The following is a 16,735-nucleotide window of genomic DNA, read 5'->3' as shown; positions in this document are numbered from 1 at the left end:
TTATAAAAATACAGATGATTTCTATATATCCCTATATCCACTGACTTTGCGAAATCTACTTATTAGTTATTACAGATCTTTCTATAGATTCCTTAGGATCTTCCATGTATACAATTTTATTTTCTATGAATAAAGGCAGTTTTATTACTTCCTTTCCAATTTGTGCTGACTAGGATCTCCAATATAATGTTACGTTACATAGAAATGATGAGAGTAGATTTCCAGAAGGCATTCACATGTTCCCCAACTTTAGCATTCTACACTTCAATTCTCCTATAGTGGTAGACATCTGTAGGCTACTGCTGTCCTTCTCACATAACAAATAACTACATTTGATTCTCTTACCTATGTATTTCCTAAATCAATAAAGCATACAACATGCCAGGGACTGTATTGATTTTTTCTGATAAAATTATCACATTAAGCACAGTGTCTGTGATAGAGGCAACCACTTGCTAAGATTACATAGTCACAGTGTCATTAGCCGGAATTCATCTGAGTTTTGAAGGGGTCAAAAAGGCAAACTGAAAGGGATAGGGTCTATCACATCTTCTTTCAGTTTTTGAGAACAGCATTCATACCTGCAGTGCTACTTAGGGTTTTACATTGTTTCTGATTTACTTTTTTAGCCAGGAATGGGTAATTTCAAAGCCTTCTTGTATTTTGGTTCTATTCTAAGTCCAGGTAATCATTCTAAAAGCAATGCCAGTTGCTAAGTATGTCCAGCATAAATATATATGTAAGAGTCAAGAAAATAACCACAGGTTGGGTCTGTGTATTTTACGGACTTGGACTAGAACTCTATAGAGCACCTGGCCTCTATAAGACCCAACTTTAAACAGGGACCGTGATTTCATTTAGGTCTCACTGATATCAGTGTTTGCTCAGACCCTATATTTAACAGTCTAAAGGAATTCTCCTTTCCCGGAGGTACCATTACTCTTTTAAATAGCTGCAAGCCCTTTATGCAAGTACTGGGAAAATACTAATATCATATACATGTAGTAACATTTCAGGATCCATCCTCAAGAGTATCTAGACTTACCTTTAATCAGTGGGCTCTGGCTCTAAGTGGTTCAAATCTGGAAATTGAGCAAGGTATCACAAATTCCCATAGAGACAACTAATATCAACTTATTCTGGATAAGTAAGTCAAGCAATGGCTTGTTCTACTGCCTATCTCTCTCCTCTCTTGGACCACCGTGGTCTAATAGCCATAGCCACAGATTGCTTTGAGTAAAGATACCCTACCATTCTGCTTTATTTTTACTTTTACCATTATGTGTGTCTTGCCTTTAAGTGCCATCACCTGTGTTCTGCTAGGCCAGGATTCTATCACACCAAGAAATATGGAAGTATCACTCCCTGTTAATTCTGGCCCAAGGAAAATAGCCAACATTAACTTTCTCAAATACCTCTCTGTTGAATTGCATATCACTTTAGTGTTCTCTGGGCCTTCTAAAGGACAAAGGTTAAGAGAACTCCAGTCTCAAATAATAAACCTATTTTCTCAGGCCCACCACTTTGACCTCTTCCTTAGAACTTTGCCAGAGAGATCCTGGCATCTCCACATCATTTATTGTAAACCACTACTGCTTCAAGCTTTAAGTAGTCCTCCCAGCATCATATTAAAACCAGCTCTAAGTGTTCACACAGAGTGTACTTTATGTCTCTAAATTATGCCTCCAGGTAAATAAAGCTGTACTTCTTCAGCCTTATATTATGTACTTATCCAATGAAATATTATCAATATCCACTCCTGTATAGGTTTCTGAGTTTCTGTTAGTGTATATTTACCTATTATCCCAGTCCTGAAGCTTGTCTGATGAGATATCTTACTAGTAGCAGAGACTATAATTCCCTTCTTGGACTATACTGAGAGTTGAGAATATTTACAGATTTGAGTGAAATACTGAAGATGTGAATGACCTCCAGAGGAAAAAAACACATTTCAAGGGACTCACCTCAGGTAATTTCTTTACGTTGTCCTCTGTGAAGGGAAGACGCTGCTCCCAAAGTCCAGAGATATCAGGAAAATCTGGAGGTGCAACATTCTCAGGTCAATTCTTTCCAGCCATCCAAGTTCTCAGAGTCTCACTTACTCACTACCACAGCACTGATGTCAGGAAGCCCCCAGAAGCTGAATGTTCCACATGTATTTTGCAATTGTTCAACACTTGTAATTAAATCCTGGACCTGCTTTTTCAGTGTTATCGCTCCTCCAGTTGCAGGTAATAAGCAGTGCCAGAAGGCCTTCTTAATTTTCTAGCATGTTCTGAGCTGATAGCTGGCTGAACTGAGCCTGCCATCCTTCCACCTCAAGACTTCTGGAACAACTGAAACAAGTAAGCCGCCTCCACAACGCTTATAAAGGGTTTGCCCTGATAGCTTTCACGTGTTAGAGCTATTACACAAACCTGTGTGCCTCCCTCCACCTGATTCTCATTCAACTCTCCACAATTGAGTCTTTAAAAACATGGTGGTAAAGCACATAAACGAGGAGTTTTCAGCATCCCATTTATCACCAGTAACGGGGTCTTTCTTGCCATTTGACCTATGAGGGAACCAATTTCAGAATCCCATCTAAAGAGGCTATTTACTATTGCTACTTCCAGTATCAACTGTTTTGGTTTAGGTTCCTTCCTGAGAGCAGGTCCTGAAACAAGCACTTGGAAGTTTGGGGGTGGGGGGAGGAAGAATGGAGTAACAAAAACGGAGAGAATGGTGAACAGGTGAAAAAGAAAGTCTGTGATTGAGCACTTATGATCTGGTTACTGTTGTGAACAACAAGAGCTAAATCCACTCTCAGGGAATCATTTGAGAAACTACTCTGAATGTATCTTATTTTATCCTTCCAGAGAACATGGGGGATGAAACATTTATCCACTCACCACTGGTTAAGACTCCCTTTGAAGGACATTAAATTTCCTTTACTTTCTAATTCCTCTAATTGTAACTGAGTGGCATTCTAGAGCAGAGAGACAGCAGAGTGAGCACTTGACATAGGAAACTGGCAAAGATGTGTGACTATCTATCCCAGATGCCTGTGCTGAAATCAGAGGAGCTGAGAGCCTGGCTTGGAGCCCCACATGCAACTATTGTAACAGCACAGCACCTGTGTTTCTACACGATGCCTGGCACTTACTAGGATTTCAATAATTATTTTTAAATTTTTAAATGAATAAATTAATAGTTAAATTCTAATGACACCATGATTTTAAGATATTAATCTAGAATAAACTACTAAATTCTTGAAAAAAGTCCTTTATTTCTTATTCCCACAAATGGGTAAAAAGCTTTTCTTTCTCCATCATGTCTTTAGCTGTAAAGTCTTAGCAGACAAGAGCTATCTTTCTTATATTATCAATGAACACTTCTCATATCTGTGTTGCGCTTTCTTATGCATTGGGTGTGCTTTATGCCCTTTATTTCAGTAGTGTGTTTGTCAGTAGGGAGGGTGTCTGAATTCTGGTGTGCACTAATGTGAAACGTTCACAGTATTTTTATCTTTTTGAGGCAAGTGCCTGTGATATATCTTTTGACATTGATGTTCTAATGTAGCTCATTCATGTCAGAGTTCTTTTAATCCCATCTACCTTGACTGGAAAACCATTTGAGGAAGGCAGGTGAAGGTGGGGGAACCATCGTTATGCTTGCTCATGCTATAATTATTTCAGAAGCTGAGGAAATGTAACAGTGTGCTACACTTTAAGCACTTTGTGACAGTCATCATTTTGATCAATGTTTTAAAGCTTCACTGCTGATAGAAAGGATGAAAAGCAATTATACAGCATTACTGTTGAGCTGTTATTCAAGGTCCATCATGTTTTTCATTCTTTTCCCCCCTCTGCTCTTAAGAAGAATATGTTTTGTAACATTGATACAGTCATAATATTTTGAGTGGTTGCAAACCTCCTTTCTTCCAATTAAAGCCATTGATAAAACATCTATGTCTTGGATTGAACTATTCATTCTAAATAGGTTATGATTATACTCACTGTTAGACTTTTTTTTTTTGCATGTGTGTTTGCTATTCCATTTAGATCTGGCTCTAAAATACAATCAACAAGCTCTGAAGTTGTTTTGCCTTACATAACCATTCATTATTTGAAATAGAGAAATGCCTAAATTTTTATTATATTAGAGTAATGGTCCCTGGGACATTTCATTTATTTTGAATTAAATAAAAGTAAAAATGCATTAAACACCAAATATTATACATAGAACACACATTTTACTATTAGAGTATAATGAGATGTTTTGAGTAAGAAAATTAGCCAAACATTTAATTATTAGAACAAATTTAAACATAGTAAAGGATTTTTTTGACTTTAATACCATACCCCAATCAAAAAATTAACATAGTAGTGATGAAAATAATTTTTGCTTTAGGCATAGTAAGCCACAAATGCAGTACACTAATTCAGAAATATGGACTAATTAGCTTAGTGACAAATTTATTAAATGTTACTTTTAAAGAAAATGATAATGTTATAGGGCACTTACACCTTAGTATTAAAAAGAAAATAAAATTTATTTTAGTGGTTAACAAAATGCTTTAGGAAAACACAAGGCTTATGCTTTGAATCCCACTGTAGGTAAGCAATTGTCACATCATTCAGTTTTCTTTGGTTTAGAAACATGTCATTGGTATTTACACTTATTTTTATTCAGTTACTGGGTCCTAATCTTCCTAATTTCTTTCCCCCAAATGGAAGAGTCTGATTTTCTAAGCCTCCTTAAGCACAATTAACATATGCTTTTATCTCTCTATCACCTACACCTGGCACATACACTGTGTTCAGTAAACATTAATTAAACCAACAGTACAAATGAATCAGAATACCATTTGTTATATGATTAATACATCTGGCATTTGGCATTCTAGAATTTATGACCATCTCTAGTTCTTTTTAAGATTTAATCACCACTGTTGGTTGACTTTGTCACCATTGTCTTCATCATCATCTTCATCATCTTCACCAGCTAGGTTAACCAGAGACTTTCTGTATATTGATCCTCTCTCTCTCTTCCTTCTTTCTTCCCTTTCTTGTTTCCCTTCCTTCTATTCAACACTATTCAGTAAGTATTTTTGAGAAACCTACTATTTTCTTAGCACCATACTTGGTACTAAGAACACAATGTTAAACAAAACAAGCAAAATCACTAAATATTGTAGCTAACTACCCAGAGGAAAAGGCCAGATAAATACATAAACATTATCAAAATAGAGAAAATAATCCTAAAATTCACGTGGAACCACAAAAGACACCAAATAGCCAAAGCAATCTTAAAAAACAACAAAGTGGGAAGCATCATGCTTTCTGATTTCAAAAAATATTACAAAGCTACAGTAATAAAAAATAGTATAGTACTGGCATAAAAACAGACATAGAGACCAATGTAACAGAATCAAAAGCCCAGAATTATACTCAACCATATACAGTTACATGATGTTCAACAAGAGTATTAAGAATCCACAATGGAGAAAGGATAGTCTCTCAACAAACAGTGCAGGGAAAACTGAATATCCACATGCAAAAGATTGAAATTTGACCCTTATCTTACACAGTACACAAAAACAACTCAAAGTGGATTAAAAACTTAATTATAAGACCTGAAATTGTAAAAGTCCTAGAAGAAAACAAAGAGAAAAATTTAAGGACAGTTGTCTTGGCAATGATTTCTTGGAAATAACACCAAAAGCACAAGCAACAAAAGCAAAAATAGCCAAGTAAGACTACATCAAACTAAAAAGCTTCTACACAGCAAAATAAACAATCAAAATAATGAAAAGACAATCTATGGAATGGGAGAAAATATTTGCAAACCATATATATGATAAGGGGTTAATATCCAAAATATATAAGGAACTCAAACAACTTAATAAAAAACAAAAACCACATAACCCAATTTAGAAATGGGCTAAGGACTTCAATAGACGTTTCACCTGTTGCAAATTGTCAACAGGTATATGAAAAGATGTTCAACATCACTAATCACCAAGGAAATGCTAATTAAAGTCACGATGAGATCTAACCTCATACCTGTCAGGATAGCTATTATAAATTTAAAAAGAAAAATGTGTTGGTGAAGATATGGGAGAAATTAGAACCTGTACAATGAAAACAGGAATGGAAAATGGTGCAGCTCCTATGGAAAACAATCTGGAAGCTCACAAAAAAATTTAAAAAATAGAACTACCATATGATCAAACAATCCCTCTTCTGGGTATTTATTCTAAAAATTGAAATCAGCATCTCAAAGAGATATCTGCACTCTAATGTTAATTGCAGTACTATTCACGATAGCCAAGATATGGAAACAACCTAAATGTGCATCAAGAGATGAATGGATAATGAAAATGTGGAAAAAAAAATGTATGCAATGACATATTATCCAGCATTGAAAAAGAAGGAAATCCTGCCATATACGACAACATGAATGTGTGGAGGACATTATGCTAACAATATAAGCCAGTTATAGAAGGGCAAATGTTGCATGATTTCACTTATATGAGGTATCTAAATTAGCCAAACTCATAGAAACAGAGAGTAGAATGGTGGTTGTCAGGGGCTTGGGAGGGGGAAATGAGGAGTTGCTGTTCAAAGGGTATAAAGTTTCCATTATGCAAGATGATTAAGTTGTACAGATATACTGTACATTGTCTTTGGTTAACAATAATGTACTGTGCACTTAAAATTGTGTTAGGAAGTAAATCTCATGTTAACTGTTCTTACCACAATTTAAAAAGAAAGAAAATCAGTGAACAATACATTTTATGAATAAGAACACAATAATCCACAACCAAAATCTAACAAAGTGAATTTATGGATATACAAAGGAACTATATATCATTATCAAGTGATCAGTCCCAGGAATGCTAGGTTGGTTTAATCATTGAAAATTAATTAAAGTAATACATTATATCAATATAACTAAAAAGAAAAATAACAGGATCATCTCAATAGACACAGAAAAAGCATTTGACAAAAACCAAAATCCTTTCATGATCAAAACACTCAAAAAAACTAGGAACAGAAAGGAACTTCCTCAACTTGTTAAAGAGCATCTATGAAAAACTCATAGCTAACATCTTACTTAATGGTGAAAGAATAGATCCCTTTTTCCAAAAATGAATAAAGGATAAGCATGTCTACTCTTGCCACTTTTATTCATATTGTACTGAATGCTATAGCTAGGAAAATTTAGCAAGAAAAAGAAAAAAAGGTATCCAGATGGGAAAGGAAGAACTTTCCTCAACATAATAAAGGCCATATATGACAAACCCACAGCCAACATTATCCTCAATGGTGAAAAACTGAAACCATTTCCACTAAGATCAGGAACAAGACAAGGTTGCCCACTCGCACCATTATTATTCAACATAGTTTTGGAAGTTTTAGCCACAGTATTAAGAGAAGAAAAAGAAATAAAAGGAATCCAAATCGGAAAAGAAGAAGTAAAGCTGTCACTATTTGCAGATCACATGATACTATACATAGAGAATCCTAAAGATGCTACCAGAAAACTACTAGAGCTAATCAATGAATTTGGTAAAGTAGCAGGATACAAAATTACTGCACAGAAATCTCTTGCATTCCTATACACTAAAGATGAAAAATCTGAAAGTGAAATCAAGAAAACATTCCCACTTACCATTGCAACAAAAAGAATAAAATATTTAGGAATAAACCTACCTAAGGAGATGAAAGACCTGTATGAAGAAAATTATAAGACACTGATGAAAGAAATTAAAGATGATACAAATAGATGGAGAGATATACCATGTTCTTGGATTGGAAGAATCAACATTGTGAAAATGACTCTACTACCCAAAGCAATCTACAGATTCAATGCAATCCCTATCAAACTACCACTGGCATTTTTCACAGAACTAGAATAAAAAATTTCACAATTTGTACGGAAACACAAAGACCCAAATAGCCAAAGCAATATTGAAAAAGAAAAATGTAGCTGGAGGAATCAGGCTCCCTGACTTCAGACTATACTACAAAGCTACAGTAATCAAGACAGTATGGTACTGGCACAAAAACAGAAATATAGATCAATGGAACAGGATAGAAAGCCCAGAGATAAACCCACACACATATGGTCAACTTATCTTTGATAAAGGAGGCAAGAATATACAGTGGAGAAAAGACAGCCTCTTCAATAAGTGATGCTGGGAAAACTGGACAGTTACATGTAAAAGTATGAAATTAGAACACTCCCTAACACCATACACAAAAATAAGCTCAAAATGGATTAAAGACCAAAATGTAAGGCCAGACACTATCAAACTCTTAGAGGAAAACATAAGCAGAACACTCTATGACATAAATCACAGCAAGATCCTTTTTGACCCACCTTCTAGAGAAATGGAAATAAAAACAAAAATAAACAAATGGGACCTAGTGAAACTTAAAAAGGAAACCATAAACAAGACCAAAAGACAACCCTCAGAATGGGAGAAAATATTTGCAAATGAAGCAACTGACAAAGGATTAATCTCCAAAATTTACAAGCAGTTCATGCAGCTCAATAACAAAAAAACAAACAACCCAATCCAAAAATGGGCAGAAGACCTAAATAGACATTTCTCCAAAGACGATATACAGGTTGCCAACAAACACATGAAAGAATGCTCAACATCATTAATCATTAGATAAATGCAAGTCAAAACTACAATGAGATATCATCTCACACCGGTCAGAATGGCCATCATCAAAAAAATCTAGAAACAATAAATGCTGGAGAGGGTGTGGAGAAAAGGGAACACTGTTGCACTGTTCATGGGAATGTAAATTGATACAAGCCACTATGGAGAACAGTATGGAGGTTCCTTAAAAAATTAAAAATAGGACTACCATACGACCCAGCAATCCCACTACTTGGCATGTACCCTGAGAAAACCATAATTCAAAAAAAGTCATGTACCAAAATGTTCATTGCAGCTCTATTTACAATAGCCAGGCCATGGAAGCAACCTAAGTGTCCATCGACAGATGAATGGATAAAGAAGATGTGGCACATATATACAATGGAATATTACTCAGCCATAAAAATAAACGAAATTGAGTTATTTGTAGTGAGGTGGATGGACCTCTAGTCTGTCATACAGAGTGAAGTAAGTCAGAAAGAGAAAAACAAATACCGCATGCTAACATATATATGCAATCTAAGGAAAAAAAAAAAACGGTCATGAAGAACCTAGGGGTAAGATGGGAATAAGGACGCAGACCTGCTAGAGAATGGACTTGAGGATATGGGGAGGGGGAAGGGGAAGCTGTGAAAAAGTGAGAGAGTGGCATGGATATATATACACTACCAAATGTAAAATAGATAGCTAGTGGGAAGCAGCTGCATAGCACAGGGAGATCAGCTAGATGGTTTGTGACCACCTAGAGGGGTGGGATGGGGAGGGTGGGAGGGAGGGAGATGCAAGAGGGAAGAGATATGGGAACATATGTATATGTATAACTGATCTACTTTGTTGTAAAGCAGAAACTAACACACCATTTTAAATCAATTATACGCCAATAAAGATGTTAAAAAAATAAAGAAGTCTCTTCATCCACAAGATGATGGGATAGGGGAGTTAAAACTGAACGACACATGGTTTCTTTTGGGGGTGATAAAATATTCTAAAATTGGCTGTGATGATGATGATAGCACATATATGTAAATATACTAAAAAACATAGAGTCTTAGAGCTTAAATGGATAAATTGTATGGTATGTGGATTACAACTCAGAAAAACTGATTTTTAAAAGAAAAAAAAGTATGTAAACAGTGTAATGTGTCCATTAATGAGGAAGGGTATTTTAGATGGGGTGGTTATGGAAGGCCTCTCTAAGAAGGTGAGGGCTTTGCTAAGACCTAAATAACAATATACAAATTTACTACTCAGCTTTTGAGTGTGGTTATCAAGTGGTTAGGAAGTCACTAAGTAATTTATACTTAAATTATTCAATATAAGTCAATTTATACTTAGATATATTTACACATCTAAGAATTTTGCCTTTTTTTTTTTTTTTTTGCTCACAAATGGAATTGCTCTATCTCAACAGAACTGTCCTCAGTCTGGGTTAAAAACTCTCTATGAATTTATCAGGTCTCTCTTTTTTTGTTACATATTTCTTTACTAAATACAGACATCCATGATAAGCTTATGTAGAATTTTTTACCCAGTATTTAATTAAAGGTTAACCCATGTCCTCTTTTAAAAAATGAATTCAGACAAAATATCTTTAATGCTAGCTTTTGGATTCCATTACTGTTTTTATCTTTCACCAAAGGATTTAAAAATAGCTGTCTCACGTAATGGTAGTAACTACATGTTCTCTTAATACCTCCTCACTTACCAAGGGTCTCTTTATTCTTATATTGATATATAATCTATTTTTTCCTTTTTTTTTTCTCATCACAACAAAAAAAACTTTTTGTAACTCTGTGGTGACAGATGGTAACTAGAATTATTGTGGTGATTATTTCCCAATGGATACAAATGTTGAATCATTATATTGTACACCCAAAACTAGTATAATGTATATGTCAATTATACTTCAATAAGGAGATATATCTAGAATCTGACTTTTCTTATAATGTCCACTTCAACCACTGTGTCTAAGCACACAATGTTAGAATATTGCCAGTGTTCTTTTTTTTATCTTTCACACACACACACTGTATTTTATTTTTACAAGAGATAAATACACTGACACCAAGCATTGTAAATGGATGACCACAACAAAAGCAACAATGACTGCAATTACCAAACACGAAGCACACTCATACTATGTCATAATATTGACATTCAGTCCAGTAATCCTCCACTGTAACAGCTCCTTTACTTTTCAGTGAAAATTGATTTGTATATTTTTTGCCTCTGAGTCCTTGTGGGATTTTTTTTTATTCAAACAGAAAGTCACAAAAATTATAATCATCCTCATCAGTTCACTCAGTCTCATGTAACTAATATTTTTTTATCTTGATCTTTTGTTAGCACTTTTATGAATTCATCAGTTTTCCATTAGAGTTCTGAAAATGCTTATTCATTCAGTTCAGCGGTATAGTCAGTTACCAGAAACCTGTACTTGTCAGAGTCTTTTCCATGAATTCCTTGAAGATGAAACCCTTTTATAAGAACATTTTTGCAAAAGCATCATAGTACACCCAGAACTGTCATTCTAAAGGTAAGTTGTCATGGTTGGAAAGAGAACCATGTGACTGGGAATCATAAGGAGGGGTAAGAATGAGTGACCAAGAATGTGTGAACTGGGAATGGTGGGGCAGAAAGACAAAAAAAAAAAAAAAGAATATAGACTGACAAATTTGAGAGTTTAAAAGATGTCCTTCCAATCCAAAATAAATTAAACACTATGTGACATAAAACCCATGTTTTGTTGGAATCTTTTTGCCATGATTTGAATAGAATAATGCAAACTCATCAAGAAAAATGTCTCAGAGAAAATGTCCTAGTTTTTCTTTTCATAACTTTTAGTTCAACAAAGCAAACCAAGACAAAGAAAATGAAACTGAAGTAAGGAATGTATTTTTAATACTCAAATTAAGAATATGTCAAGGTCAAAATATTGATTTCTAAGAGAAATTTTAAAAGTACGAGAATCAATAAGCATGGAACAGTGGGAAGACTATTTTAGACAACAGATAAAAAAGGTCTACTGTCTTCCGTGATTATGTTAAAAGCAGAGACCATGTGGAGCCCTAGGAGGTAGCAGAAAATAAAAGGAATTCACATAAAAGCAATAAAATAATGTTCCTTTGGTGCTTATCCATGCATAATATCTATTAATAAGTTTGAAAATAGGAAAGCATTTGCCTCTAAAATGAATCAGACATTGTTCGGAGATCTCATAGAATAACAGTAATTTGGCCATGTCTCTAAATTCAGGAAAGATAATACTTAAATGAGCTTACTAATCATAATTTTAAAGACTGGAAAGCATGGAAGCACTTAGGAATCAAAAATTGAAATAACCAAAAAGGAGACCAGAACATCTGCATAGGTGTATTTTCTTACCCTAAAAACCTGACTCAAAATCCAGAGGTAGGAAAATGGAAGAAAAGTCCTCTAGATAATTTTTTTTTTGGTAACTTTACTCATTCATTCATATATTCATTCATTCTTTCATATATTCATCTATTATTTATGGTCCATGGTTTATCTGACAATTTAGGTATTGCAAATACTGATAAATCTCTCATATATCATACTTCAAGGTACAATATTGTCATTCATCCTGTCTAAACTCTTGACAAACTGTTTCATCACACAATAAACTTTTTCTTTTTTTGTTCTATTGTCTCCTACTATATTTATGGGAAAAGTTTAAGAACTATAAACTAGAAAGTTTTGCGTTTGGATGGATACCTAACATGTTGAATAGCCTAACTCAGAAAGTACTAACTAATTGGCCTCTGTAAACCTAAGGCAAATTTACGGCAAATTCTGAATTTTAGTAAGAAATTTTTGACAAAAATTTAGAGTAGGTATTGATGGAAAGTGATTTAATTTTCAGATGACATATACTTTTGAAGAACGGAAGATAGAATCTAGATATAAACAAATTTTAACAGGCTGGAAACTCGTGCTGAATCTAAAATGATGAACCTTAATAGGAACAAATGACACATTCTGCCCTTAGTTTCAAATACCTCATCGAATAAACTGTCTACAGAGAACTGTGGCTTTGTAGCTATAAACTTTAAATTGACTTTTTAATTAATGTGAAATAATGTAGCAGCCAAAATAACAAATGAGATCTGAAGTTGTATGGAATACTAGAAATAGAATGCCTAGAGTAACTTGTGTGACAATAGCATTAATTTATTACATGCCCTTTCTTCCTGGTTAGAAAACAAGCAATATGAGAGCAGAAATCTAGTCACTTAATAGTAAACTCCTAATGTTTAAATGCTCATTTTTTGAAAGACAAACAAAAAACTATGCCATGAAGAAAACAAAAATTGCTACCATTAAGAAATAATAGTGGGACTTCCCTGGGTGGTGCAGTGGTTAAGAATCCTCCTGTCAATGCAGGGGACACGGGTTCAATCCCTGGTCTGGGAAGATCCCACATGCCGTGGAGCCCCTAAGCCCGTGCACTGCAACTACTGAGCCTGTGCTCTGGAGCCCGCGAGCCACAATTACTGAGCCCGCTTGCCACAACTACTGAAGCCCGTGCACCACAACAACTGAAGCCCACGCGCCTAGAGCCCGTGCTCCGCGACAAGAGAAGCCGCCACAATGAGAAGCCCATGCACCACAACGAAGAGGAGCCCCCGCTCGCCGCAACTAAAGAAAGCCCGCATGCAGCAACGAAGACCCAACACAGCCAAAAAATAAATAAATTTTTTAAAAAAAGAAATAATAGTATACATTTTTAAAATTTTGGCATATCTCCCTCTATGCATAATACTTTTAACATAAATAAAATCACATTGTATATTTTATCTTATGCACAGTATCTTTAGCCTAAATAAAAATGTATTGGATTTTTAAATTCCATTTATTTCCTAAAATATTGAAAACATTTTGACATTAATACTACTACTTAATAAACATCATTGCATGATAAATAATGACTGCATAATATTCTATGACTGTGCCATAATATTGACATTTAGGGCTCCTATACTAACATGTTCCTAATTTTCTCATATCATTTACTTTAGTTTTATTACCAAAAACTGTCAAAGGAAACAAATTGTTTTAATCATTATATACCTATTCTCATATTTCATAATGACTTGAGGAAAAAAAATTTACATTGATTTGCTAACTCAGTCATAAGCTAGGAAAAAGCCTCTCTTATTCTGCTCTAGTGTCACAAATTCTCTCTCCAGAGGCAGACACTGAGATGAAATTTAAGGTGTAAATTCTTTATTGGAAATCAACACCTGTGAAAAGAAGAAGCTGGATTGGGCAAAAGAAGAAATCAAACTGCAATTCAGGATTGACAAAGCCTCAGCCAATATGGTGGGGAGCTCTGGAGTATGTGTTGCCTGTTGAAATGACAAGACTTTTATATCACCACCTGACTCAGTAGCTGTTTGTGGGCTGCCACAGGAAGGACATGACTTTGGGGGAGCTGAAGCTGGCATGAAGGAGCTGCCACCTGGAGGCCATGTGCCCCCTGCACTCCCTGCTGGTGGGCATCAAGCCCTTTTATGAAGCAGGAATTGGGCTGTGCCTGTACGTCTACCATATCTTGCCATCTAACTGGGTAGGGTTCTTTTAGTTGGACTTTTTGCCCTTGAGTTAAATCTTAGACTCTCCCCCTTTGCAAATATTATTCTTGATTGCCTACTTTGTTACAAATTTTAGAATCTTCCAATGGGGCTATCTATGTTACTCTCACTTCTAGCAAGAAAATTCCATTGTGTGTCCACTCTTAAGATTTAGGGGCAGAGTAGAAGATAGGATATTCAACATGTCATTAATTCATAAATAATGTAACACTATACAGTTATCTGATAGTTTCTCTTCATATTAAAACATCAGAAATTATTTGGGGACTTCCCTGTTTGCACAGTGGTTAAGAATCCTCCTGCCAATGCAGGGGACAGGGGTTCGAGCCCTGGTCTGGGAAGATCCCACATGTCGCGGAGCAACTGAGCCCACGTGTCACAATTACTGAGCCTGCGCTCTAGAGCCCACAAGCCTCAACTACTGAGCCCATGTGACACAACTACTGAAGCCCGTGTGCCTAGAGCACATGCTCTGCAACAAGAGAAGCCATCACAATGAGAAGCCCACGCACCGCAATGAATAGCCCCAGCTCACTGCAACTAGAGAAAGCCTGTGTGCAGCAGTGAAGACCCAACACAGACAAAAATAAATAAATAAATAAATTTATGGAAAAAATTAAATTAAAAAAAAAGAAATTATTTGTTTCCTGATCCACATAATGACCTTGCCCTATTATCTTTGTCTGGTACAATACATAGAGATCAACTACTCCAAAGTAATTAACTGAGGGGTTGTTTTCAGTCTGATACTAATAAAATGATAAATTAATATTGAACAGATATTAATAATATACAAATTGATTTTATGAACATTATCCAGCATTCACCAAAAAAATCCATAGGGGTAACAATAATAAAAATAACATTTACTGACATCTAATATGAGCCAGATACAATGTAAAGTGCTTCATGTAGAATATCTCATTTAATATTCCTGGCAATTTTTGAATTAGGCATTAGTAATATTGTCTTCATTTTACAAGTGAAAAGATTGGAACTCAAAGAGGAGCACCTTGCACTCAATGAATCAGTAGATGTGTGACTTAGAGCCAGAGCCTTTAACCATTACTCTTTTGTCTGGGTAAGACCATGTACATAGTTACAACCCTCACTTCCCAAGTGAGAAACCTACATTTTTCAGAAAAGTGTCTCAGACCTTTTGGCTAAATGTAGTGACTAGAAGTCTTAATAGTTGATAGTGGAACAATAAGTACAATTTATTAAATAATTACTGTGATGGTTGTTAATAAGAAATTAATAATATTGTCACCCATGCAACCCAGGGCCCAGGCGCAGAAACTTAAGATAACGGGCAAAGTAGGCCAAAGGTCACCACTTTCCTTGCCTTGATTTTTCTCTCTGTTTCTATACCAACCCCTGAGAGCTGAAGGAGACTTGCCCTGATTATCTCTGTGTTTGTTTCAAAAGTACCTGGTATATGGCAGAGATGCTTTGCAGCTGTACTTTGAGAGATATATGCTTTGAGAGGTATACAGTGGTCAACCACCTCGAACCAGCACAGACTTGACCTCAGGAACCCACCTGGAGGAATCTGAGAGTTACCTTTGCTTCATTATCATACTAAGATCTCCGCCCAAAGGAGGGATTTGTACTCAGCTAGGCATAATCTATGCCTCATGCAAAGGGGCATGGAAGACTGTGCATGCCCTGGCAGCACCTGGAAATTTCCACCCCTTTCCTAGAGGCCCAGAAGACCTGTCTGCCTTCTAACCGTTAAATTCCTTTACTCCCATCCCTTCAGGGAGAAGGTGCCTTTAGAGCCTGAGTTCCCTTGCTCCATTCTCTGGCCATTGAATAAGAGCCTGTCTTGCTTGAACAAACTCAGTTTCATTATTGGTAGCGCGAACCTGAGTGGGAAAGAACTCCCTGACCGAGTCAGGAGTTAGGCTTGGTCCCGAAGAGGGAGCCTCGCGTCTAATTCGGTAACAATATTTAAAAATAAAAGTTAATTTTACCTCTCTTGATAGGAAATATGATTGAAACTTAAATATACTGAAAAATAATTAAATGTATTTTATATATATATATATATATACACTAAGCAGATTACAGGTGACCCTTGAACACTGCTGGCATTAGGAGTATCAACTCCCCTGGTACCTGCATATAACTTATAGTTGGCCCTCCCTATCCTAGGTTTCTCTGTATCCCTATTCCTGCATCCTCTTATGAAACCAACCTCGGTCTGTATAGTACTATATTATTTACTATTGAAAAAAATCTGCCTATAAGAGGACCCATGCAGTTCAAACCCGTGTTGTTCAAGGGTCAACTGTATTTTAAAAATACTATCTTTCACATTTGTGTTAAAAATTTTCTACTGAAAGCAGCTTAATATAATGATGTGTATTTGATTCAAATCTCACCAGTGCCACATTTGATCTCCAGAAAATAATATGAAAAACAATGCAAAAATGCTTAATCTGATTCTTCATTT

This window comes from Delphinus delphis, chromosome 17 (genome assembly GCF_949987515.2).
Source record: "Delphinus delphis chromosome 17, mDelDel1.2, whole genome shotgun sequence".
Taxonomy (NCBI): Eukaryota; Metazoa; Chordata; class Mammalia; order Artiodactyla; family Delphinidae; genus Delphinus; species Delphinus delphis.
This window is presented reverse-complemented; position numbering follows the sequence as displayed.